The sequence below is a fragment of the Urocampus carinirostris genome, chromosome 1, assembly GCF_059441175.1.
Source record: "Urocampus carinirostris isolate Australia breed hairy pipefish chromosome 1, RoL_Ucar_1.0, whole genome shotgun sequence".
Classification (NCBI taxonomy): Eukaryota; Metazoa; Chordata; class Actinopteri; order Syngnathiformes; family Syngnathidae; genus Urocampus; species Urocampus carinirostris.
In genome coordinates this window covers 21838845-21862988 of record NC_142349.1, presented here as the reverse complement: position 1 = coordinate 21862988, position 24144 = coordinate 21838845, and the positions used below count along the sequence as shown (strand labels likewise).

Below are 24144 nucleotides of genomic sequence, written 5' to 3'. Positions count from 1 at the left end.
TTATGATTGCTCTTGTGCATGTGACTTTTTTGTTTTGTGAAGTGTGGAACGCCCCCACACTTTTGCGGACTTTTGGTCGAATAGTTTTTTCATGTCCGTTATGTTTCTGACTAAAGATAATTAGCCTCCCCTAGGCCTTTGATGGCTAAATTGAGATTTGCCAAGATGCTTAGCATTGTGCTTTCATAGCTACTAAGATTCGCTTTTGTCACAGATTCAGGGAAGTAAAGAAAGCCCCGCATGGTGTTGTCCGTAGTTGTATCAGCAAAGACAAATCAGTGCTGTAGTGTCGCTGGCTGTTCAAAAAGGTCAACTCAGCACTTGTTTTTTTTCAGCACGTGCACTGTCTACTCTCTCCAAAGATGTCACGGATTGTTCTAAGAAGCTGATTGATCAGAAGTGCCTACCACCGTGACATCAGAGAGGCCACTTGTCCTCATTTCTCCGTTTGGCGGAAAGACAAAGGCACTAGCATGGGTCTCCTCCTAGGCGGTATCTAACCTTAATTGAATTGTGTAGTTGAGAGTACGGCCAAGTGAAGACACTCACATGCAGTATGCCCGACAGTTTTCTGGCTTAACGGTACACTTTTCGTGAGGGGTTCTGGTCCCCGTTAAGCCAGAAAACTGTGGGAATACTGCATGTGAGTGTCTTCACTTGGCGTACTTCAATACACAATTCAATAAAGGTTAGATAACGGTAGGAGGAGACATGTAGTGCTTTGTTTTCCGCAAAGGAGAAATGAGGAAAGTGGCCTCTCTGATGCTCACCGGTGGTGGCACTTTGATCAATCAGCTTCTTAGAAACAATCCGTGACATTTTGGAGAGAGCTCGACAGCTGCAGTGCTGAAAAAAAAACAAGTGCTGAGTTGACCTTTTTGACGCCAGCGACACCTACGCACTGATTTGTTTTGTGATACACTTCGGAAAACAGCGGGGTTCTTTCTTCCCTGAATCTGTGACAAATGGAATCTTAGTAGCTATGAAAGCCCAAATGCTAAGCCATCTTGGCCAAACTCTCATTTAGCATCAACGGCAGGGGAGGTAAATTCATTTTAGCTCAGAAACCACATGGTAGAAAAAACACTGTCACGTAGATCGAACTGGTAAATTGATGGCATACGAAGTGTAGCCTTGGGTTGGAGCTCTTTCAGAGGCTCACAATTAAATTATAATTACGATTCAGAAGTGTAAGATTCGATTATAAAACTATTGTTGAGGGTTTTTATCATCAATTTGTATTCCCCCCAGGAAGATTTAATCTCTTGTAGTATTTATTAACTGTACATTAAAAAAACAAAACAAAGCAAAACAATTGAATTAATTTCCATTACATCATGGGTCACCAACCATTTACTTTTTCGTTACTCATTAGCACTAAGGGCTACCAGTTTAATATGTATTTCTAAAATAGCAATTTATATTGTTACCATGTGGTTACAATGTTATTTTATTTACCAGGTTGTAACTATTAGAAGTAGGGTTAAAATAAGTTAATCACTAAAATATTGTTTTAAAGACACTGATCATGTCAATGATTCCTCATGCCAGTTAAAAATATAGTTTCCTTGAAAACCCCCACTCTTTGTGCCACTCAGGTGCTCTAAGGGGGCTACCACGTTGGAGACCCCTGCACTACAGTTAATTTAACTCAGGGAAACTAGAGAGTAAACCAGAAAAGCCAACACACTAATACCAGTCATTGGGGATAGAAGGCATAGCTTAGTAGCAAATTTCGCTGTTAGGGGAGAGACGTTCACTCACCACACGCGAGTGCAATTGTATAGAACAGCAGCGTGTCTGTGATTTCTATTTTAGGTAAGATAACATCGGGTGCAAGCAATGCATTATCTGCATTGCTTCTCCTCAGTAGGGTCGCGGGGGTGCTGGAGCCCATCCCAACTAACTTCATGCAGTGGGCAGGGGACACCCTGAACTGGTTGCCAGGCTGTCGCAGGGCAACATCGGGTGCAATGATTCCTCAAATGTTCTTTGGTCGGTGTTGCCTGGCTTTGGCGACATCCAGCGGATATATTTATAACTAGTGTAGGGAGTGCTTGCCCTGAGTCTGTAAGGTTGCCAGTTCGAGCCTCGGCCGAGTCATATCCAAGACTTACAAAAGTGAAACCCATTGCTTCCCTGCTTGGCGCTTGGCATTAGGGGTTAGAATTGGGGGTTTGGTTGCCAATTGACAACCAACTAGAGGTGTTGCGTCACATCGGATGGGTAGAACTGTCGTTGCATCATTTACCTTGCACTGTGTATAGAAGCCGACCCCTGGTAAGTTGGAATATTGTGAGAAAAAAGAGAAAATTTTGAGAGTAACGCGTTACAAATGGTAACGAGTACTGTAACACTTTATTAGATGGATAGATACTTTATTCATCCCCGCAGGGAAATTCACATTTTCAGCAGCATCCCTGCACTGTGAACAATACAATAATAAAGCAAAAGGAATACAATATACAAATACCCAATGTGACGAGCTAATACCCACTGTATCGTGTTGTATAGAGTATTTAAATAGTGCTACATAAAATACACACTGCAATAAAAATACGGTAATATGCAATGTAGGGGGTGTGATTTAATGTCGGCCTTTACTCCGCCGGATGGAGTTAAAGAGCCTCAGGGCATGAGGAAGAAAAGATCTCTTCAGTCTGTCCGTGGTACAAGACAGTAGCAGCAGTCAAGTCAAGTCAAGTCATTTTTATTTGTATAGCCCTTAATCACAATTAGTCTCTAAGGGCTTCACAAGTTATTACATATAAGAAGTTTAGGTTATTCGTATGCTATAGAGTAGAAGTGAGTTTTAAGCTTAGATTTAAAAATTTCCACTGAGGTTGCAGATCGGATCTCAGGGGGAAGAGCATTCCACAACACCGGTGCCCGGATGGAGAACGCTCTCGAACCAGCGAACACTTCTTGGCTCTTGGGATCACCAGGAGACCGGCGCTCTCGGAACGAAGGCTTCGGGCCGGGACATAGGGGGAGATCAGATCTGAAAGATATGAGGGGGAAAGTCCATGAATGATTTTGTATAGTAATAGGAGAACCTTAAAATCGCATCTTAGGCTAACAGGGAGCCAATGCAGGTTAGCCAAAATTGGAGTGATGTGATCGTACTTTTTTGTCCAGTCTGTCGCTGAAGCTGCTCTTCTGTCTGGATATAATTTTACAACATGGTGCATTACTCTGCTACTTAGAGCTGATCATGAATCGCACAGTCTACGGCTTTGTAACTGTTCTTCCTTCGCCCACAATGTGAAATTCCATTTTAAACTTGCAAGCAGTGATTAAAAAGGGTAGGTGTAACACAACTGAAAGCAGTTAAGGTAGACCTGTCTCAAGTTCAGAGTGTGACAATGCTGAATTGTGCATTTGAGTTCCATCAAGAAGTGATTTTTAATTGCCATTGAATCTAATGCTGAAAGTTAAACCTGTCCTGTCGTATTTCTGGTTTAAGTTATTATCTAATTTAGGGCTAAAAAAGTCCGTTTGACAGAAACAGTGGACACTGGGAACCTTTTTCTTCACCTTTTGGTTGAGATACTTCCTGTTCAGATATTTTTAGGCCAGCAGAAAAGGCCTTGCAGGCCATGCTGACCCCCCCACTGTACAAAACCCAGCCAAGGAATTTTCACAAGACAAAAATAGCACAGGATTATGGTGTAAGTCTCATACAAAAGGTAATTGGAGCAAAACACTTTATTGACTGAATTCTTAGCAGGGAATTGGCTTTTTAAAATGGTCCAAAGTCCATCCATCCATTATCTGTACCGCTTATCGTAAGTAGGGTCGCGGGGGTGCTGGAGCCTATCCCAGCTATTTTCGAGCAGTGGGCAGGGACACCCTGAACTGGTTGCCAGCCAGTCGCAGGGCACACAGAGACAGACAACTCACTTGCTAATTCACACCTAGGGACAATTCTAACCTGACATGCATGTTTTTGGAATGTGGGAAGAAACCGGAGTGCCCGGAGGAAACTCACATAAGCACGGGGAGAACATGCAAACTCCACACAGGAGGTTCTCATGACTTCTGAACTGTGCCGCACACACGCTAACCACTGCTCCGCCGTGCTGCCCATGGTCCAAAACTTCCCAAAAAATTGATGATTATGTCTGATTTACTGTTGATAATAATTTGACTTTGAATGCCACAAGTGGACAATGGAGTGTACGTTTGCCCTTTTCGTGCTACACCAAGAGTACAATAAATGCTACAACAAAATACTGTTTTCAAAACTTGGGCAGCCATTGTGCTGAGAGAATGGGGAGAGGTGTGCAAAGTGTGTCTCTGTGTATTTGTATGTGGAAGGCGTTGGGGGACACACCATAGAGTTTACCGTACCGAGGCCTGAGCTACGATGGAAATGAAGAACCTCACAAATTGTGATTCATACGAGCAGTTCGCTGATCCACAATGCTCAAGTTGCCCAACTTATATTAAAAAAGGCGCCTCAGGAATGATTTTGATGTAGACCAACATCAAAATGATTGATGTGACTTTTCAAATAATGTTCTAACGGTTCTATATGTCTTTGTCACCTATAAATGATTATGGACGTCTCAGTAGAGCGCCGTATAATGAAACAGGAGGTAGCAGCCACTCTCGGCTGTCACATGAAGTGCTTTTGGCGACAGACATCCGTTTTCCAATGACACGGTCGACTTTAGCAAGGAAAGACTCAAAAGGTCACACGTGCCGCCCGGCTCTTTAATGAATTGCCTTTGTGATTGTAGTCCACAGAACACTGGAGCCCAATGTTCAACTGCCAACAGATACACAAATACACGCTTAAGAATAGCGACGGTAGCGTTTAGCGCTGGAATCGGCGACTCCTTCTGAGTCCAACTGCTTCGGGCGGCGGCGCTTAAGAGCAGCTGCCAACGTGGCCTTTGGATGGAGCAGGCCGTTGCCAGGTCGTGACGACAGATGGCTTCAAGACACACTGCTGAATAAATTATGGAAAATTGAGACCTGGGGGATGCCATGCCCGAGAAAAAGCTATAACGTGTCCACTTTCACGTTTGTGGCATTCGTTGTTAAATCCTAGTGTGGGATATTGCAAGACAAAGACAATTTTTTTCTAGTTTTATCAGGAAGCACAAACTTAATACTTGCTCTGCTGTTTTTTTGCTGGCCATAAAGGGTTCTGTTTGAATGGGGACTTTTAAAACTGAAAGTTAAATACGAAGGCTTATTAATATGGCATTAACCCAGAATGGTTTTGAATTATGTTATAGCGATGGAAGTTGACGTCAGAAATAATTTTGGTACTAGAAATAGCAGTTACAGTTTACCCCAGAGTGCTATGCACAATTTTCAAAAACATTTTTTTAATACATCAAAATCTTAATTCAGCACCAAGGTGCAACAATGGTACAGATTCACTTTAGTCTTATGGAAAAATTGCACTGCATTTCTATTAAACGGGTCTTGGCCGCAGCTTTCAGAAAAAGCACAAACTGCAAATTAAGGTGTTGTTTTTAAAAGAAAAACACTTTATGTAGGAGTGTGATTCCTCTGGTATCTCACAATTCAATGACACATATGATTCTGGGGGTATTATTACTACTATGAAATCATCTTTTGAAAAAAAAAAAAAAGAACATGTCAATATATTTTAACATGTGTAGTTTTCAATAATTATGCATTGCAAAAGTCATAATTTTGCTGATTTTTATCATTTTACCAACAAAAAAAAACAACTGTAAAAGTTAGACCGTAGTAAAACAGTTTTTGTTGCACCGGCAGATCATTTTGGCTCATTTTAGGTATTATGTCAGTTATCTTTCCAGGATAAAAATATAAAAAAAGAGCAAAGTATGAAAAATCGGTTAAAGATTTAGTCAAATCCCAAATTACAGCAAAATTATTAACCAAAATGAATAACCTGTATTACTTCCTGAACAACGGTGACTGTTAAAACATCATACCTTCAATGTAGGCAACATGATCATTTAAACTTTTGGTAAAAATAGGAAACTGCCAAAAATCTTTACAACAAACGCTGTTCCTTTAAAAAAAAATATGCAAAAAGTATGCCTTGGTTGGTAAACACTAGAGCTGATTAGTCGAGGTCGTTGACAAAAACTGATAATAAAAATAATCGACAATGGAATTGTCGACTTCTGTTCCCAGACCTGTTTTTTCTACAACAGACTCAGCCATTACTTTATTATAATTTCTGCTGCGAGATGCACGTCTCTGTTTCGAGCGGTAACGTTAACATACAGAACGGCGAGTACGCCTACTAAAACCTTTAAAGTTTGGAAACACTTTAACCTGGATACAACCAATAAAAAGACTTAGCAAAATTTGCAAAGCAGACCTTGCGTAACATGGCAATACATCTGTGATAAAAGTACATTTTAGGAGCGTGTCCGACAGTTGAAAGAATGGGATTCTGACTCGCCTTGGTAAAATTCAAGTAACATTCAAGCCTATAATGTTTTTGATGACATGATTGTACATTTTATACGCGTATATTGTGCTATAAGATACCTTGAGCGTTATGTCAGACTGTAACTGACAAAAGCATTGGAGATTGAATGCACGCAGTCTGAAGGACAAGCGTCAGTTGTTAAAATGTCAAAAATGAGAAACGACGGTTGTTAAAACCGTTTGATTCCATACAGTTGAGGATCGTCAAGTTCTTTTTGAACAGACTTTGCAGTTGACCACTGAATCTACTTCATAAAATACAGATAGTATTTGTTTTATTTACCCTTCCACTTCTGCTCAAGAGATTGTTCTTTGTCTATGGGCATAAAAACTTGATTTTCATGTAATATTTTTTCAACTGTTGCTTAAAAGGTTTATTTATGGACTTATGTCTCTACTGACCGAGCACTGGGCCTAATGGTTTTTAGATTCTGATTTAAATGTTGTGCGAGGCTGCAGTTTGTTTAATAAAATGTCTAATTTTCATTGTACCCCTTTATCTTGTGTTTATTATCATTTTCCACAGAATTGAATTAACGTCATGCTAGGTTGAAGAAAAAAAAACATGGTATTTGTTTTTCAATGAATCGTTTCAATAGTCGACTATTTAAATAATCCTTAGTTGCAGCCCTAGTAAACACTAGCCCTAGTACATTGTGAGTCCTTTAAAATAGATTCTGAATCGATTTGAAGCAAACAGATGACCTCAGGGGTATTAGGCCTTGGCACTCTCATATATTATAGTAAGGATCGCATCACAGGGTTGAATCAAACACAAAGATAAAATTTAAGGCCGTGTGAAGACTTTAATGTGGAAATATCCCTTTAGTAGCAAAAGCATAGTTAGAATTTAGCAGGCTGTAGAAGAGGTTGGAAATCCTTTCAGCGAGTGGCTCCCCGCGGGGCGTTCAAGACAATTCTGTCAAATAAAAGCCAGTGGTGTAAAGCGAGTGTGTCTCATCTGGACTGCTAAATCCAGGTGGAGTTTATCAGGCATTACCGGTAATAGATTAAAAGGCCGCTTGGTGGCCGCTGTCTGACAGCCATGTTCCAGTGCTGATAATCCTTCCCTGCTTTCGCGACATAAAAAAAATCAATTTCTAATGGAATAGAGCAGGTGTTGGTCCGTGGTCGATTCCTGCCGTTCTCTAAATTCAGTGAGTGCATATGTTTGCACATAGCCACCAAGAAAAAAGCGATAATCTGTGCTTATCTTTGGTTCTGTTGGGCTCAATCGCCTTGGTGTGCGTTCTTCCACATTGAACTCTCACAGCACGCCTCTGGATTCTGTGTTAAGGTGAGAAATTATGTATACAGTAGTCCCTTGCTGTATTGCAGTTTACTTGTTGTTGCCTTGCCCCCTTTTATGCTGAACTGCCTGTGTGTCGATGACATTGTGGTCTGAGTTGTACACGTACGTAAAACGGCTTGACAAACGCACATTATGTATGCGCAAATCTTTCTTCAGTTTCTCTTAAATCATTATGAACCCACAAAGGCAGCAAAAGCCAGAGGAAGGTGCTTTGTATCACCTGATAAACTTGCTCTAGAGCCACATGCGGCCCTTTTGCGCTCCCCAAAGGCTCCCAGGCGCTTTTTCAAAAAGGTTTGATAATGGTAAAATATATGGTTCCTGTAGTACAAGACATATTTTTAACATTTTCCAATGAATGTTTATTCAGTATGTGTTTCTATTAATTTTAGACTTTGGTAGACACTTAAGATAAGGCGAGAAGAAAAGCGTGAAAAAAAAATGGATGGACTCTATCCATGTTATGTATTTTTTGTTCTTTTTCTTGGTGTAGAACTAAGTCACATTAGCTGCATTTTTATTCTTAAATTTTTGTCAAGGAAAAAGTCAATGTACTAATGCACCACTCCTCAGAGTTCTAATCCTTACTGGAAATGCATCTTCTCTCATGTGTTCGAGATCAACTTAAACAGCATTTCTTGAGCTTCACATAACACGACATAACATTAATAAAATTGTGTTTTGCCATCCTGCCAGGAAATGAATACAAGGCGAGGAGTTCTTTGTTGATTGTTTTACATTCTGTGAGCATTGGAATGGTCTGTCTCAACATGTCTACCGGCCGGCAATGCATCAATGTCACCCTGGCGCGCTTTCCAAAAGCCGTCGCCAAGCTTGATGCCCTGCTGTCCTATCTTTGGCCCAGGCGATGCCTTTATCTTAATCCAGACTGTCTTGGAGCTCGAGCAATCAGACGCCTTAGCTTTGCCACACTGCGTGTTCATAACAGTTCCCCTTTAAGAGATTCAATTTTTCTGCTATTTTACTGTAAATGACAATGTTAAAGAGGTAGCGGGTTGGAGCGCGCCTCGTTCTGTCATTCTTTGTCCTCTTTGCCTTAAAAACACAGAAAGGGCAAGCTGAGGCAAGCGGACATGAATATGTCATTGTATATGTATCAATTCCGGGCAGCTTTGGGAGAGTTACTTGAAAAATGTAATCAGATACAATTACTAGTTACCTTTTAAAACATGTAATCAGTAACGTAGTCTGAATACTATAATATTGCAGTTATGTTACTTGATTACTTTGAATGACTTATGGATAACTCCAATACGAAATATGCCAATAAAAGACCAAATGAACATAATACAAATACAATTACATTTTATTTAAGATAAAACCGGGTGAAGCTGTACACTGAAAAATAAAGGCGACCAGATGATAAAAGTGCTGTATCTGATTCAGATCAGGAGGCTTCTTCTGCTACTGGTAACCGTGGAAACCAGTACTGAATGGTTGGTAAACACTAGAGCTGATTAGTCGAGGTCGTTGACAAAAACTGATAATAAAAATAATCGACAATGGAATTGTCGACTTCTGTTACCAAGCACATGCTAATCTGTTTTGCTTGGGGAAGCAAACACCTGCCAGGAAACACGGCCTGGAAAGGGATGGGCGCCGCCAAGCTGTGTACTTGCCCGAGACACACCACAGGAAATTGTGCCCCTACGACCCAGCACACAGCGCAGCTTGAATTGTCTGTCCTGGGGAGTGTCTGCGGGATTGAAGTGCTTTTGCATGCCAATGGCTTGCTGGCAAGATGATTCATCCACTATAATCATACAGTATGGTCAAGCCAATCTAATGGCCCTTACTTTTTTTCCCTGGCTCCTATTTTCCAATCTCTTTACTCCCTCCTCACTGCACTCCCCCACATTTCTAGCAATCAGCCAGGTGCTAAATGCCTGGGTGAGGCACGGCTCATGGGTAGGAGGAGGGATGTAAGGGGGATTGGCGGTTCCGCCTGAAAATAAGCATCTATGCTTGCCTGGCGGAAGACGAAGCGGGGGCAGGAAATAACTGTCATTCTCCTTCGGGGCTGAAATTGTGCGCCCAGAGATGCGTGAGGGTGATGTACCCGGGCAGGTTAATCATTTACTTGGGCATCTAAGGAGAGCGGGGAGGGCGAGCAGAATGGGTGGATGTTGAATGTATTTTTTTAAAAGTAGCTCAAGGTTAGGTTTATATGAGAAGAATCAGATACAATAGTGGGGAAATGTTGCTTGTAATAGTGAATAGGGGAATAGTGCCATGAAGGCAGCCCTATCTAACTTCTTGTGACCAGTCAGCGAGATGGCGCATATGGAAATCTATTCAGTCACCTTCATTTCTAAAAGTTTATTCTACTTGTTAGGTTTTAATATTGGACAGCTGCATGGGAGATTACATTTGATGCCAGGGTTGGTGGTTACTTTAATGATTATTCTCAGGGCCGTTGCTAGTCATTTGGGTGCCCTAGGCACAAATGCTTTATGGTGCGCGACCCCCCCGCCCCCTTAAAACAGAGGCCAAATGGGTGTGGGAATACGGTACAATAATGAGCTTTTTTATTTTAACATCGAATACCGGCAAGTGACTCATGAGCTTTAACTGGTTTCTTCTATTTTTCTTTTTTCCGCTCCAGACTCTTGTTCCCGTTTCGAGGCCTTGTTCGAATGGCATAATCAAACATACCACTGGAAAGGGATGGGGCGCCATGAGACTGGAGATAGGCCGGGGCACAAAGCAGATTCATCCCTTTTCTCGGAAATTCGGTTTATACTGCTTTTGTACTGTTTAACCATATTAGTGCATATTATTAAGACTTTTAACACTTAACAGTTATTTTCATGACCCTGATTTCTTTTGGTGCCCTCCTGGGGACTTGATGCCCTATGCACTGCTCGTTATGTGCGTTTGTGGGGCACCGGCCCTTATTATTTCTCACCGTTGTTCATTATTTTGACTACAAACCACTTTACATAATCTTCACTATTGGCCAATAGTGTCATTCCCACACCCTTTATGGCGGATCTGCTTTTCGTGACCTGGGAGGGTTAATAAAAAGAAAGCGCTCAGTGGGGGCTCTTTAGAACAGATTGGATTTTTGTATGTTTAGGATTGTTGTATAGTCCTCTCCTTGCAAGTCAATAATAATTCATGTTTACTTCCATGTGTATATTTATAAACTATAAACCTATCAATCTCTTTGAAAGGTGGCAGGAAGGCGGAGTACTTGGAAAAAGCTCTTGCAAATGAAGATAGAATATGCAATTTCGAATGAAAAGGGGAAACTTGTCTTTTTTTTTATGGGCAATGCAGACTTAGGAATAAGGCATTCGCTGCAACTGCCTGTCAACTTCATGTCAGTTCCAAAGTTAAAGAGATATGGAGTTGAAAATTGAAGGTTTTGATTAGAAAATAAAAAAAGCTTCAGTCAAAGACAAAAAACTGGAAACGCCAATCAGCCAAGAACAGTGCTCCAGATCAACAAGACATGTAACCATAAAAAAATATTTCTACATTTGTGAGTTCAGTTATGCTAAGGACCTCTGGACTAGCGGTTCTCAAATGGCGGCACTAGTGCCAGTGGTGGTACTTGAAGACCCTGTAAGGGGTACTTGAGTTTTGAAAATAGATTTTTTGAAAAGTAACATTTATTAAAGATTACAACACGTGATTTCCTTAAAGTACACTGCCATATTGGCAAATAACTGTTTCCAAGTATTTTTGTTCATATTTTCCTAGATTTAAAAACCATTATCCAAGAACAATATTTCTTAAAAGTAATACATTCATCATATATATATATATATATATATATATATATATATATATATATATATATTCTTATTTTAAGGACCATTTTCTTTTAAATGTTTGACAATTTTTCTTCCAATACCTGTGAAATAAAATGCCCATTTCAAGTATTATCTTTTCTTTTTTTACCTGATAAACTAATCAGAAATAGAGTAAAATGAAAAAGAGAAATATATCCGTATTTTACTCCAAAAATACTTTAAATCATTTTGGAATGAGAAAATACTAAAAAACAGAGGAAAAAATATGTGCAAAATTATCTGCCAATGGTATTAGATTATTTTTTTAGTTTTCATCCGGCAACTTTATCGCTCATTTTCTGTTTGGTTACATTACTTGTCATATAGGTTGCATAAACTATAAGCAATGTTCACAAACTTCAAAGCTTGGCTTTACTTACATTTGAAAACACTTACAGCAGACATGTCAAACATACAGCTCATAGGTCAGATCAGGCTCGTTGGATGATTCAATCCGGTCGGCTATAAATATCTGAGTATGTAAAAAAAAAAAAACAAGTCTTTAGCTCATTTCTGTCCAAATTATGGTTTTATTAACAAATACCAAACAAAAAGCTGGTGTGCAGTACTCTTATTTTGTATTTTTTTTTTAATTTCTAACAAGTGAGACGATTGAAGCAAATTTTTTTTTTAATCATAGCGCCCCCTCGAGTTTGTTTGTTTGTGACATTTGTGGTGAGTTGTTTCAGATGTAGCTTTATATTTGGGATACTCAATTGCAAAATAAACAAATTGTTAACACATTCAATGCTAAACAGGAAAATCATTTTTACAGTTGTTTATGATTAAATATGTGGGGCTCAGAAAAGATCGCTTATCATCTGTGAATATAATTTTTAGGGTAGGCTACAAATGTAGGCGGATTGATAAAGCGGAATGATAAAGCATAGTACTGAAAAACAAAGCTAAATCCAGTATTGACATACTTACCGATCCGGCCCCTGAGCGAAACTGAGTTTGACATGCCTGACTTACAGGCAAGATTTAGCATACATTTTCCCCAGGTTTGTCATTTATATTTGTCAGATGTCATGAGCAAATGTTCGATGAAAAAATACTTTCAACAAACCTTCAGAGATATCCGATAATAGGGCCATTGCCGAGTTTGATCTCAGGGGAATGAGAATTCATGGATTATCTCTGTTAATGAGCCCGTGTCTGACCCAACTTGGTCTTGTGACACGCAAACAAATATCAAAATATCCAAAGGGTTTATGATTGTTTAATGCTTGTATTAGAGGCGGCAGGCGGCTGTGTGGTTAGTGTGCAGCCGCACAATGCGGGGGTCCAGGTTTCGATTCCAGCTGCCATGGCCTCCTCGTTGGGTGTTTGCATGTTCTCCCGTGCCTTCGTGGGTTGTCCTCTGAGCACTCTGGTTTCCAAAAAACAAACTGTCCCTAGGTGTGAATGAGCAAGCGAGTTGTCTGTCTCTGTGTGCCCTGCGACTGGCGGGCAAGCAGTTCAGGGTGTCCTCTGCCCACTGCCTGAAGATGCCTGGGCTCCAGCACCCACGCGACTTTACTAAGGTTAAGTGGCCCAGAAAAAGGATGGATGGATTATGCTTTCATGATACAAGCACATTGTTGTGGCAAAGTCACTCCAAATCACAGAATAAACAAAAATGGGTAATATTTTCGAAACATTAATTAATCAGCCAATCCTACAGGAGCAATAAGCCTGGAAATTGGCTTTAACGAGGATTTTATGACCATTATCTGTATTTTCGACGGTGTCTCTCAGAAAGAATTCCAGTGACTGACGAGGCAAACGACATCCTTTTGTCCATTTTCAGTGAAATGCAGTCTTGTGTAAGCGTTCCTTCACTGAGAGGTCTGATTAATGGCTGCGTATAGTGCGGCGGCAGGAGCTGACGCCGTGTGGGACTTTTGGGAAAACGCTGATGTGGCACAGGCTTTCTCCCTCATCATGAAGCCTAATGAATAATCAATGGCAGGAAAAACTGTGCAGGGACGTCGGGGAGACGGGGCAAAGGGGTCAGCACTCGATGCAGGAGGGTCTGTAAACCTCACTCGGCCCTGCTTCTTTTGTCGAGGTTTAATCAAAACTAATTGCTACATTGACTTAGGGCCTGGCAGCCTTTTACATGCTGCATTAATGATATCTAATCCACCACCTTCCTCTTTGTGGCAGAAATGAGAGCAAGAAAAGAGAGACAAAAAAAGGGCCGCAGCACTACAGCCTGATTTTCACAGCTAATACAGAATACACAGATTTCCTGAATAAGTACCCGAATTCAAAAACCTAGTAGAATATGTAAACATATCTTCAGATTTGTTGTAATTTAGTTCTGTTTAGGCAAAGGAAAAACGTTGCATTGCCTCTAATTTCCCCTCTAACTACGTTCATGCGCAACTGCGCACTGGCCAGACCCTTCCAATACACAAGAAAAGCTATCTAGTGCATAAGGGCTCAAAATTGCGCAAGTTAATTCACTAGCAGATTCGGACAGAATTACAGTGCATGCAAGCAAAAACAATGTGGGTTCCTTCTGCTGTGATTTAAGTGTGGTCTTTTGAAGTCAATGTCAGCACCAGATTAAGTAAATGAAAGAAAGCGTGCATTTGAGCTCGAGTTATTGCGAGAGTGAGAGAGAGATATTTTGAAAAATATATATCGTTGTTATACATTTTTTTTACCACTAAGATAGTAAAACATAGTGAGACAAGTGTGGTTTACTTTTATTATCGCCTTCACAGTTAATCAACGTAGCTATGTGACCTTTCTTATTAACTTGACTACGTTAGTTTTGGCACGCGAGTTTCCGTCTTTTTTAGAGAAGTGTCTCTTTTGGCTCCGCTCACTAAAAAGAGCTGGGTCTTTCGGCACTGAAACGGCTCCTCAGTCTACTTTTGGTTGCTTCCATCCAATACCAATTATGATGTAACATTATGCACAAAATTAAAAGAGGAAAAATGAATTTAAAAAAGAAGAAAGAAAAGTAAATAACAATAAAAAACGAAATAAAAGATAACATAGAAGAAAAAATGGGGGGAAAATGAAAAAGCAGGAAAAAAAACAAAAGAAAAGAAAAAAATGAAGGGAAAAGCCAGGGAAAAATAAAAGGAAGTAACAAATAAAGAAAAAAGGAAACAAGAGAACAAAAAAGGAAAAAGGCAAGAAAAAATATGAAAAGCTAGAAAAGAAGTAAAAAGCTAGAAAAAAAATAAAAAAGGAATAAAGGGTGGACAATAAAAAGAAGAAAAAAACTGAAAAAATACACTTGTGCAAATATATCAAGTCAATATTTTTGCCAACTAAAAAAGTGTGATAAACTACAATTCTATATTGTGCAACCAAATAAATGACTCAACAAAATGTTAGTTTTGTGAAACAAAAGATCCTTTTCAAAAATCTCCTGTTATCGTTGTTAAAAAAACGAGATACAGCCGTGCAACTTTTCCTAAATTACATTGGCCACTTCAATCAAATTTGAGAAACTAACTAGTGTTACCGGAAAACCAGCAGAATGTAACTTGATTTGATCTCAGGTCTTAGACATGTTTGATAATGATTTGGTTGCCAGGCGCAGGATCGATGTTGCTCGCCGTTTTTCCAAGAGACGCTCGCAGACTTTGCGTGTGGAAGCTTACAGGGAACATCGATTTCATCCGATTTAAACCCGGCCAAGAACAAACCTGGATTGTTCACCAGCCAATCCAAAGGCACATAAAGACCAACAACAGTTCGCACAATAAATAATCTGCATGTTTTGGATGTGGGAGGACTCCATGGTACATTGAGTCAACAACAAAAATCTCCAAGCACAAGAAAGAGATGTTTGGACAAAAAGGCGGAACAAATGTATAAACCTAAAAAAAATTCCATTGTAGTACACTGCCATCTACAGGGCACTGGTGGAACTTAACTGCCTATTATAATTCAATAGTCCTACTATCATTTTCAACAAAACATCACTATCCACTATTTATATTATCCCATTCATCTGAAACGGGCTCAGTTTGAAGAGTAAATTTACTTTATCCAGTTCTCAAATAAAACGTATTTAAATGTAAGCATGTTGTATTCCTCTAAACACAGGATACTGATAAATAGAGCATTTGGACAAACTAGTAAAGTTGTAAATGAGTGCATGAAACAAACGACAAGGGTTTCACATTTGAATACACAGAACAGCAGCTTTCTTGTCAACCTAAAGTGAAGTGTCATTAAAGGTCACTGCTTTTAAATATTACCCTGTATAATCACAAGGTTTTGTTCTCTGGCCCTAAGAACAATGACAATAAAATGGGGAAATATATATGATAAATTATGTATCTTTATTTAATGTTAAGGAAAGAAAAAACACTTCAGTGTGTCATACCTGTCAACCTCCACGGCTCCATGCCCTTACAAAATGTTGTATTTTCCCTTACGAAATACAAAATATTTTTACACCATATTTTTTTTCAAACGTGTTTATTTATGTAGTTTAACATGTTATATTGTACATGTGTTTCGTTATATCATATATATTGTTAACTAACATTTTGTTGTGAGATACTCAGTTGCTTGACATGAATGAGGTTTATTATAAAAAAAAGAGTTCAAAAATTAAGTAGCTTGGATGTTCACTGTAGAAGGAAAAAAATACATGCAAATATAATTAAGTAGAATAATACATTTTCTTATTCAAATTATTCATTCATTTTCTGCATTAAATTATTGTTGGTAATATACTGATTAAAGGGATAACCACAAACATGTCATTTTTCATTTTCTCCTTTTATACTTCATTTTTTTCTTAACTTCTTTATACAACATAATAATTCATAATATAATGCATCAAAGCAAGTGAGCCCTTTGAGAACCGGCTCTCTTTAATAAGTTGAGCCGAAAAAGCCGGTTCTCTAAAAAGAGACGGACTTCCTTTCACTACATAACTACCACATAAAATCCGAGGTGGCAGATGAATGTGCACAGTAGCATTAAAACGCTCGCTTCTTTTGCAACGGAAAAAAAACCCGATACCGCGATAGAGGCTACGCGGCGAACTCGTTTGACTTGATTGATTTGCCGTTTCATGATAGTCGGTGTATACCGGATGGTACCCATAATTGACAAATTTGCGTTTTTTCGTACAGATTTTCTTGTACGTCGTACACGTCTTAAATTGCATAATAAACGTACTTTGTACAGCAAAAACTACGGGTTGACAGGTATGGTATGTGCATACTGATGTGTGATTGTTCTGTCATGTCATTGGTCACAGAGGTCTTTAAACTGTTACCCTGAAATGTCATTTAAAGGCAAAAGTTATTATTTTTTCCTCATTTTACAAACTATTTTAAAGTCCAACTGTAATTGAGAAAAACCTCTCCTGTTAAAAATCGCTGCAGACTCATATTTTACCTATTCATTGATGTTTCTATTCAAAATGAGCAGCAGATATATTTCATTTATATCTTTAATGAAAGACAATAAAATATTTGTTTTCTAGGCTATAGTTTGTATATTGTTTTCTTGCTCTTCCAATCAAAAAATGAATACAATGTTGGTTCCTTTATCTGCAAATCTGACTACCTCACCAGACACAAAGCTTACGCAAGTCACTGTACAATTCACTGTACAAGCCACTGTATGTGGATGATCAAAATCAGTGGTATGAATTTCAGTTCCAAAAGGTTCTTTTCTAAGTGTACAAGTAAACAAGCTCCTGATTGGCTAAAGGCAAACTGTGGCTAATGGTATATTGTGGCGATAGCTTTCTCTTGCCTGCAATTTCCAACCTCTTCTCAAAACCTACCAATTCATCTGGATTTGGGTTTTGTTTGATGCGGAGTTGGACATAACCGTACTGTGTGGTGTGAATTTGGCTTTTGTTCTTGTCATGCCTCCCACATTCTTTTAAGTGGCCAACTCAAGCCAAGTTTGTGGGTCTTCTTGGTGTTTCCTGAAAAGAAAATCATGTCTGTATAATATATATATATATATATATATATATATATATAGCCCTGTGACTGGCTGGCAACCAGTTCGGGGTGTCCCCTGCCCACTGCCCGAAGACAGCTGGGATGGGCTCCAGCACCCCCGCGAGAGGATAAGCGGTGCAGATAATGAATTAATATATATGTTTATATCTGTCCATATCTATATCTATGTCTATGTCTATATCTATGTATACAATATTTTATAAAACCCTGATTTGTGTGTGTGTGTGTGTGTGTGTGTGTGTGTGTGTGTGTGTGTGTGTGTGTGTGTGTGTGTGTGTGTGCATGTGTGTCTGTTTGTATGTGTCTTATAGGCTCTGAAACAGCTGAACCGATTCCTGTGAAAAATTACAGGTTTTTTTTAGGCCTCCGCAAGTGTCTTTAGCTAAGTTTAAGGTAGCCCCAATTAATACCAACAAAAAACGATAAACCTCTGCTTTCGCGGGGTCCGCTTTAGTGGGTTATCTACTGCCCTCTGGTGGCCAAATCCTCCTGACTGCTCCAAGCAGCCGAATCCAACCTTCTATCGGTGCGGCAACGCCGGGCCATTTTGCTCATAATAATTAGGTGAAACTTTGAGATCTCTGCTGAAGTCTGACAACATTTGCAATCATTTGACAAATCAATATTTTTAGTGCCTATTTTATTGGTTTAGGAGCGTAGATATTCCTCATATAATTTCCACATCGGCGATGGCGCCCTTCCGCCATGAATATTGTGTTTTACCAACACCCATTTCCTCCGGCGTTGTCCAGCAGTGAACGTTAATGTGCTCCTCTGCATTCCAGAGCAGACACTTTGCTATCTCTCATAAAGGAGGAGCAGCTCAACCAGAGCAAATCGGTGTCCCGCTGAAGGCCTGTGATCATCATGTCAGCACTTGAAATGCTCCTCGTGCCAAAAGCAAGCAGCCCACGGCCGCGACTTATCGCCACCTCGCGTACCGCGCCGGCGTACGTTTCTGCTGCAGCGCGAGGGAAAACATAAAAGCACATTGAACACAAAGAAGGCAACATGGGGGTGTGTGTTTTTTTTGTCCTGCCTCCGTGGGCATGAGTCACTTAGCCGGCTTTCATCAGCTATTATGGCACCCAGGCTCACTATTTGACACACCATGGGATAATTGTCGGCTCTCTGCAAATCATAATAGCAACTGTCATGAGAATGAGGTTTCCTGATGTTTTTACCCTTCTAGATGACTTTTGAAACGAGAGGATTTTACTAAGCATGCTTATTTAGTTGATTCCTTCCTTACGGGCTCAAGCAAAGCCCTGAAGTTGATCCTGAGTTTGATCCAAACAGTAGGAGTAGCGGATCAATCTAAATATCGATACGAAGGAAGTACTTGGATTGGATCGATACTATTTTACTGGAATGGATACTTAACCCCTCCAACAATTCACTCGAAACGCCGCTCTATGTGTAGTCGCAGTCCCTCTCCCTCTTACCCAGCGTCCTTGGCCACTCTTTATGCCTGTGTCTGTGAATGTCAGGCACATTTTTAGCACCTGGCTTGCTGTTGCATCTTGCCTGCCAGGCAGAAGAAAGGGCCAAATCTTGCGCACATCATTATGAGGAGCCAGCAGCTCGATAGCCTAGATGGGGTGCCCACTCTGAGACTGGGAGGTCGCTGGTTCAAGCCTTGGCCGAGTCACTTACAAAATTGGTACTCATTGCCTCCCTGGGTTTGAATTGGGGGGTTTGGTCACCTAATGACTCCCAACACAGTAGTTGGGTCTAAAATAGCGGCGCCCTGTTTGGCTGCGGCTGCATCGGCTCGTTACAGTTTAACTGTACGGGTCAGGTGTATCGACATTTCGTTCTGTGGCATGGTTAAAAAGAATGACAATAAAAGTAAATTCTATTCTATTCTTCTTCTTCTAAATATGACAGACACAAAGAGTAAGCACAGTGCTGTGTGGCCTTTTTTTCTCGAAAATAGAAAAGTACAATGCCATGTGTCATTAGTGTGGTAAATGGTCCGCTACTGTGGCAGATTTATATAAATACATATAAAAAGTTCACCCCACAGAAAATGTAAACATGTTACTGTTCCTGAACGTAACCTGAAATCCGTTCTCACTATGGCAACAGAGGCAAAATAGGTTATTCATTGACTTTTTCTCCGTAACAGTTGTAGTAAAAGTGTTTTAGTTTTCATACTGTTTTTAGATTGTATTTTTGCATTATTTGCACCTTTTGATGATATTCTCAAAACATTGTGCAATGGAAGGTGGAGTTGATAAGTTGACATTGTTATATTTGTATTTTCGTTGCATTGCTGCTGCTTTATAGTTTGACTCTCTTGTTCTAAAACAGTTGTAATATAAACATTTCAATTCATATTTTTATACTGTTAAAGCCACAGTGTGTAAACTTTGACCCCTAGGTGGCACTGTTGTCTAATGTGAACAAAAAACAGTCCCACAGAAAGCAACAAGATGCCAAACAAACATGGCGACAACATAAGTAGGGATTCCACTACGTTAAAGAACGAAACATTTTTCAACCTATGATTCTTTATAAAACTGAACATTGGTATGATAGTTCATGTATTTTTGCCTAGTATTCAAATTAATGTTATTTTTTTACCAGGAGACACTGAATATTACACACTATCCCTTTAAAGTTAGAACTGTAGTAATTTGATAATAAACAAAACATTTTAGTGCCTAAAATATGAGTGCTGTGCTTATCATAAATATAAAATAACTCAAGAACCAATTAATAGATCCGACAGAGAGCGCTAAGCCACGCCCAACATAGTTACGGTATCCATGTATCACACGCAGAGCAAATAGGGCAGCCGATCCAACAGCGAACGACTCCTCCTGATAGCATTGCCGTATCATTTATTCCATATTATGCAAACCTTTTTCAAAAGACATTAGAAAAGGGTCTCAATGATTATATACAGAGTTATATTCATGGCATCAAAGTGTCCAAAGACACGAATAACCTTGGCAATCTATAAGGAAGTCAGAAGCCCCGTACTGACTACACGTAGAAATAGGTTCAGATTTGTTAGAGATAATTGTATATAGACGATAAAATTGACAAGTTTTACTCGAATTACGAAATCCCACCTTCGCGTGTATTTGTTTTTGTTACATGCTAACGGTTGTGCAGTGACAATACTCAAATAAAGTGCAATTACAGCACCCCGCAGTAACTTACAAACTTCTCTCAGTGACAACTAACCGACCCAACAGCAGCTTGATAAAAATAAAACACTGTAGAAGAAATCATTTCAGTTCGGTTCCCATCAATCCCATGCACGTTGAGTTGATCGTCAAGCCGCCACCATGACATGCTTGACTGTGATACAAACAGGACTGGGCTGCCGTCTGCCTGGCATTCTGATTGGCTAAAAACCAGCGCTGTTGCAAATGTAGATAATCAGGCTAAAAAAGGGCCAGAAAATCCTCTTTTGGTCAAGATGTCTTAAAGTGGTTTCTCAACAATTATCCAAAGGTATTGGGTTGAGTATAAGTGTTTTGCTTTGTAGGAAAACTGCTGTATTAGATTAGTAAATATTTCTCAAATGGGGGTACTGTGTGTGTATCCTGTAAAATAAATTGAACCCATTTTATACTTAAGCTAATTTGTCAAAACAAAAAATGAGCGGTTTTGTGTTGAACACGTATTATTGGGCTGCTTTTTAAAATCAGGGCAAAATAGTCCCAAACACATACATAAAAAATGGGTAATATTGTTGAAAACAGGACAAAAAAGTAATTTTGTTAACAAAAAACAAAAAAACAAAGACAAGTTTGAGTCATTAGTTTATGAAAACCCCAAAATTGGGTCAGTTTGAAACGACCCAACAAACTGGATAAATTATGACAAAACCCCTAACATTTGGATCAAATTTAACGATGCCAAAGTACTGATTAAAGTATTGATTTGTGCTATATTGGTAATTAAATAAAACTTTGAGAAGGGGTAGGCCAACATAACAAAAAACAATCGAGAAACACTGGTTAACGCTGGTGGACGTGTTAACAAATTATAATCACGATTTTTGTTTTACACATTTTGTTATGATGCAACAGCCATGCAAGCAGGAATAAATGCTTTTCCATCTGTGGTGTTTTTAAATAAATATTCCCTGCCTTGCAATTAAGTCATTTAGGGTTTAATTCCCTATACTGTATGTTTACCTGATAACATGCTCTCGTGTGTCGTAAGTCACTTCCCTGTTCCAGTTGGCTGATTTGGCCCCAAAAAATTGAAACGCTGAACTCATTTAAAATTTTCATAATCCAAATTGTTCATTTATGTCATCTCTTTGTATTATTTATCAATCTGGATACTCTTCATTAGCATTTGTAGCATTCCCAAACAACATTTCTTTCTGTTTTTTTCTAGCAAAGCGAACAAATGTTCCAGCTGCGTCCAAACGGGTGCGGCTTGAACATCGGGTTGTTCAAAACAATCGATGGGGGCTCCTGTTATTGACCCAACAAATAACAGCTCAGCTTGTTCCGCCAACAACGCAGTCACCTGTCTAGTAAAACACGTGGAAATAATTCCATTTTATAACATTCGTCCATGTAAGTGTGGATGAAAAAACACTTTCAAAGCCCCAGGCTGTTGCATACTCATATCTCCAATGTCATCGCCAAATTAGTTGTGCTCGACCCGCTCGCACCTTGGTTGAAAAAGCTATTTCATGGTCTAATTGTTGCTGGTAGAAACGATGATTAAGTCGACGTTGTGTCTTTTCCTATCGAAAGGCCCTTCAAAGGGTTTGCTTCCGAGCTACGATGTTAGTGTCAAAACATTGAAATGTTTTGGGCGCAAATCCCCCGTTAACGTCATGAACAGACCTTTGATGGAAAGTGTAAACACTGGCCCAGGGGAGATGTGAGTCAAGCATTGCCTTCCAAATTTAAATGTAACTGTTATTTTTGACCCACTATGAGTTACCTTACTTTCCACATTGATTATACCAGGGGTCGGGAACCTTTTTGATTCAAAGAGCCATAAAAGCAAAATATATTAATTTTATTTTGGGAAAGAGCCATATATTATGAGACAAATTTACTATAATGCTAAACACGCGCCCCAGACAAAAACTTAGTCTTCAGCACATTTATTTTTGATGATTTGATAAAAATTATGAAAAGAGAAAAATGCCAGAGCCCGTGTCCCAAAATCAACAAATATACCAATTTAAACTTGTGTCTTTCTTGCAATTACTCAAGATCGGTTAAACTCACTTTGACCCTTTTTTTTTCATACATATTGGTTTCAAAACCAGATGTAAGCAGTTATTTTGTAAAAACGTCACAACATTCTGCAAAAAGGGAGCCTGATGTGCTTATCTATGGTGCAGACGGCGTAGGGCGAGAGATGGGAGGGAGTGCTTGCACTTTATGCATAGCTCCACCCATCCCTCCCACTCACCCAATCAAAAAACTTTAAGTTCTCTTCCGGTGTTTTGGCGTATTTACAGTGTGTTCTGTGGATTCATCATAAGGTATCTGAACACTGAAGACAGATAATATAGTGAGGTTTTATATAATGGATTCTTTAGCGATGTACAGCCAGAACGAGTTTTTTTTTTTTTTTTCGTGTGACACCTTGACTGTAAATTGTAGTGACAAACGTGCCCTATATATTCTGCCAAGCACTGCTTTGATATCAGTTTTGGTATGGCTTTGTGTGTACCTTAACAGGATTAATATCTTACGTTTTGGACGAGATGGAGAAAATTAGCATGCGATCAAATTTGTCTCCGAGCCACAGGTACTCATAGAAAGAGCCATATATGGCTCGCGAGCCATAGGTTCCCGACCCCTGGATTATACTGTACATGTGTGAATTGATGTTTTGGCCCGAGGTGTAGGCAAGCACTATACATTTAACCCATCACACTACGTCATTCAGCAAAATAATACAACAAGGGTGCCATGCAGTCAGGGAATTATACAATTTAAAATATATTAAAATGGTATATTCATTCAATGTTAAACTTCTTTATACTTGAACTTCACTCTTTTTTTTTTTTTTTCAAAAGTCAAGCTGCTGTATTTTCACACTATATTATGAATATTCTCAATACAATTACTATGTAAAAATAACTGAGCATCTTCAAACATGCTCCTCTCCAGGAAAATGTTGAATAAAGTTGGAGAGAGAATGCGGCATTGTCTCACATCAACTGCGGTTTGAAACCACGATGCATTGGTACCATTTATCAGTGCCACACTGTTAGCAGTGGCATACTTTTGTTAAATCGTCCGGACTAGTTTCTGGCCCGTGTTATACTTTGGCATGGGACAATTCAGACCTGCCAATTAACCTGACATGAATGTTTTTGGAATGTGGGAGGAAACCCACACAAGTACGGGGAGAACATGCAAATTCCACACAGGAATGTTCGATCTCATGACCTCAGAACTGTGCCGCATACACGCTAACCACTGCGCTGCTGTGCTGCCTATATATATATATTTATATATATATATATATATATATATATATATATATATACCATACCTGTCAACCTCCACGACTCCATCCCCTTACAAAATGTCGTATTTTCCCTTACAAAATACAAAATAATCTTACACCATATTTTTTTTTTCAAACGTGTTTATTGATG

The 24144-nt window shown here is 39.3% G+C and overlaps 1 protein-coding gene and 1 long non-coding RNA gene across 3 annotated transcripts in view; one reads left to right on the top strand and one right to left on the bottom strand.

The window, feature by feature from the left end:
* The window catches only part of pde4a (phosphodiesterase 4A, cAMP-specific), a 137777-nt gene that overhangs the window by 61619 nt on the left and 52014 nt on the right, over positions 1 to 24144 (top strand). The window lies entirely within an intron of this gene.
* LOC148373896 (uncharacterized) lies at positions 4821 to 15189 on the bottom strand. Its single transcript, XR_015849920.1, has 3 exons — positions 15056 to 15189; positions 11964 to 12055; positions 4821 to 4957 (listed from the first exon to the last, which is right to left on the bottom strand). It is a non-coding gene; the product is annotated as an uncharacterized LOC148373896 (long non-coding RNA).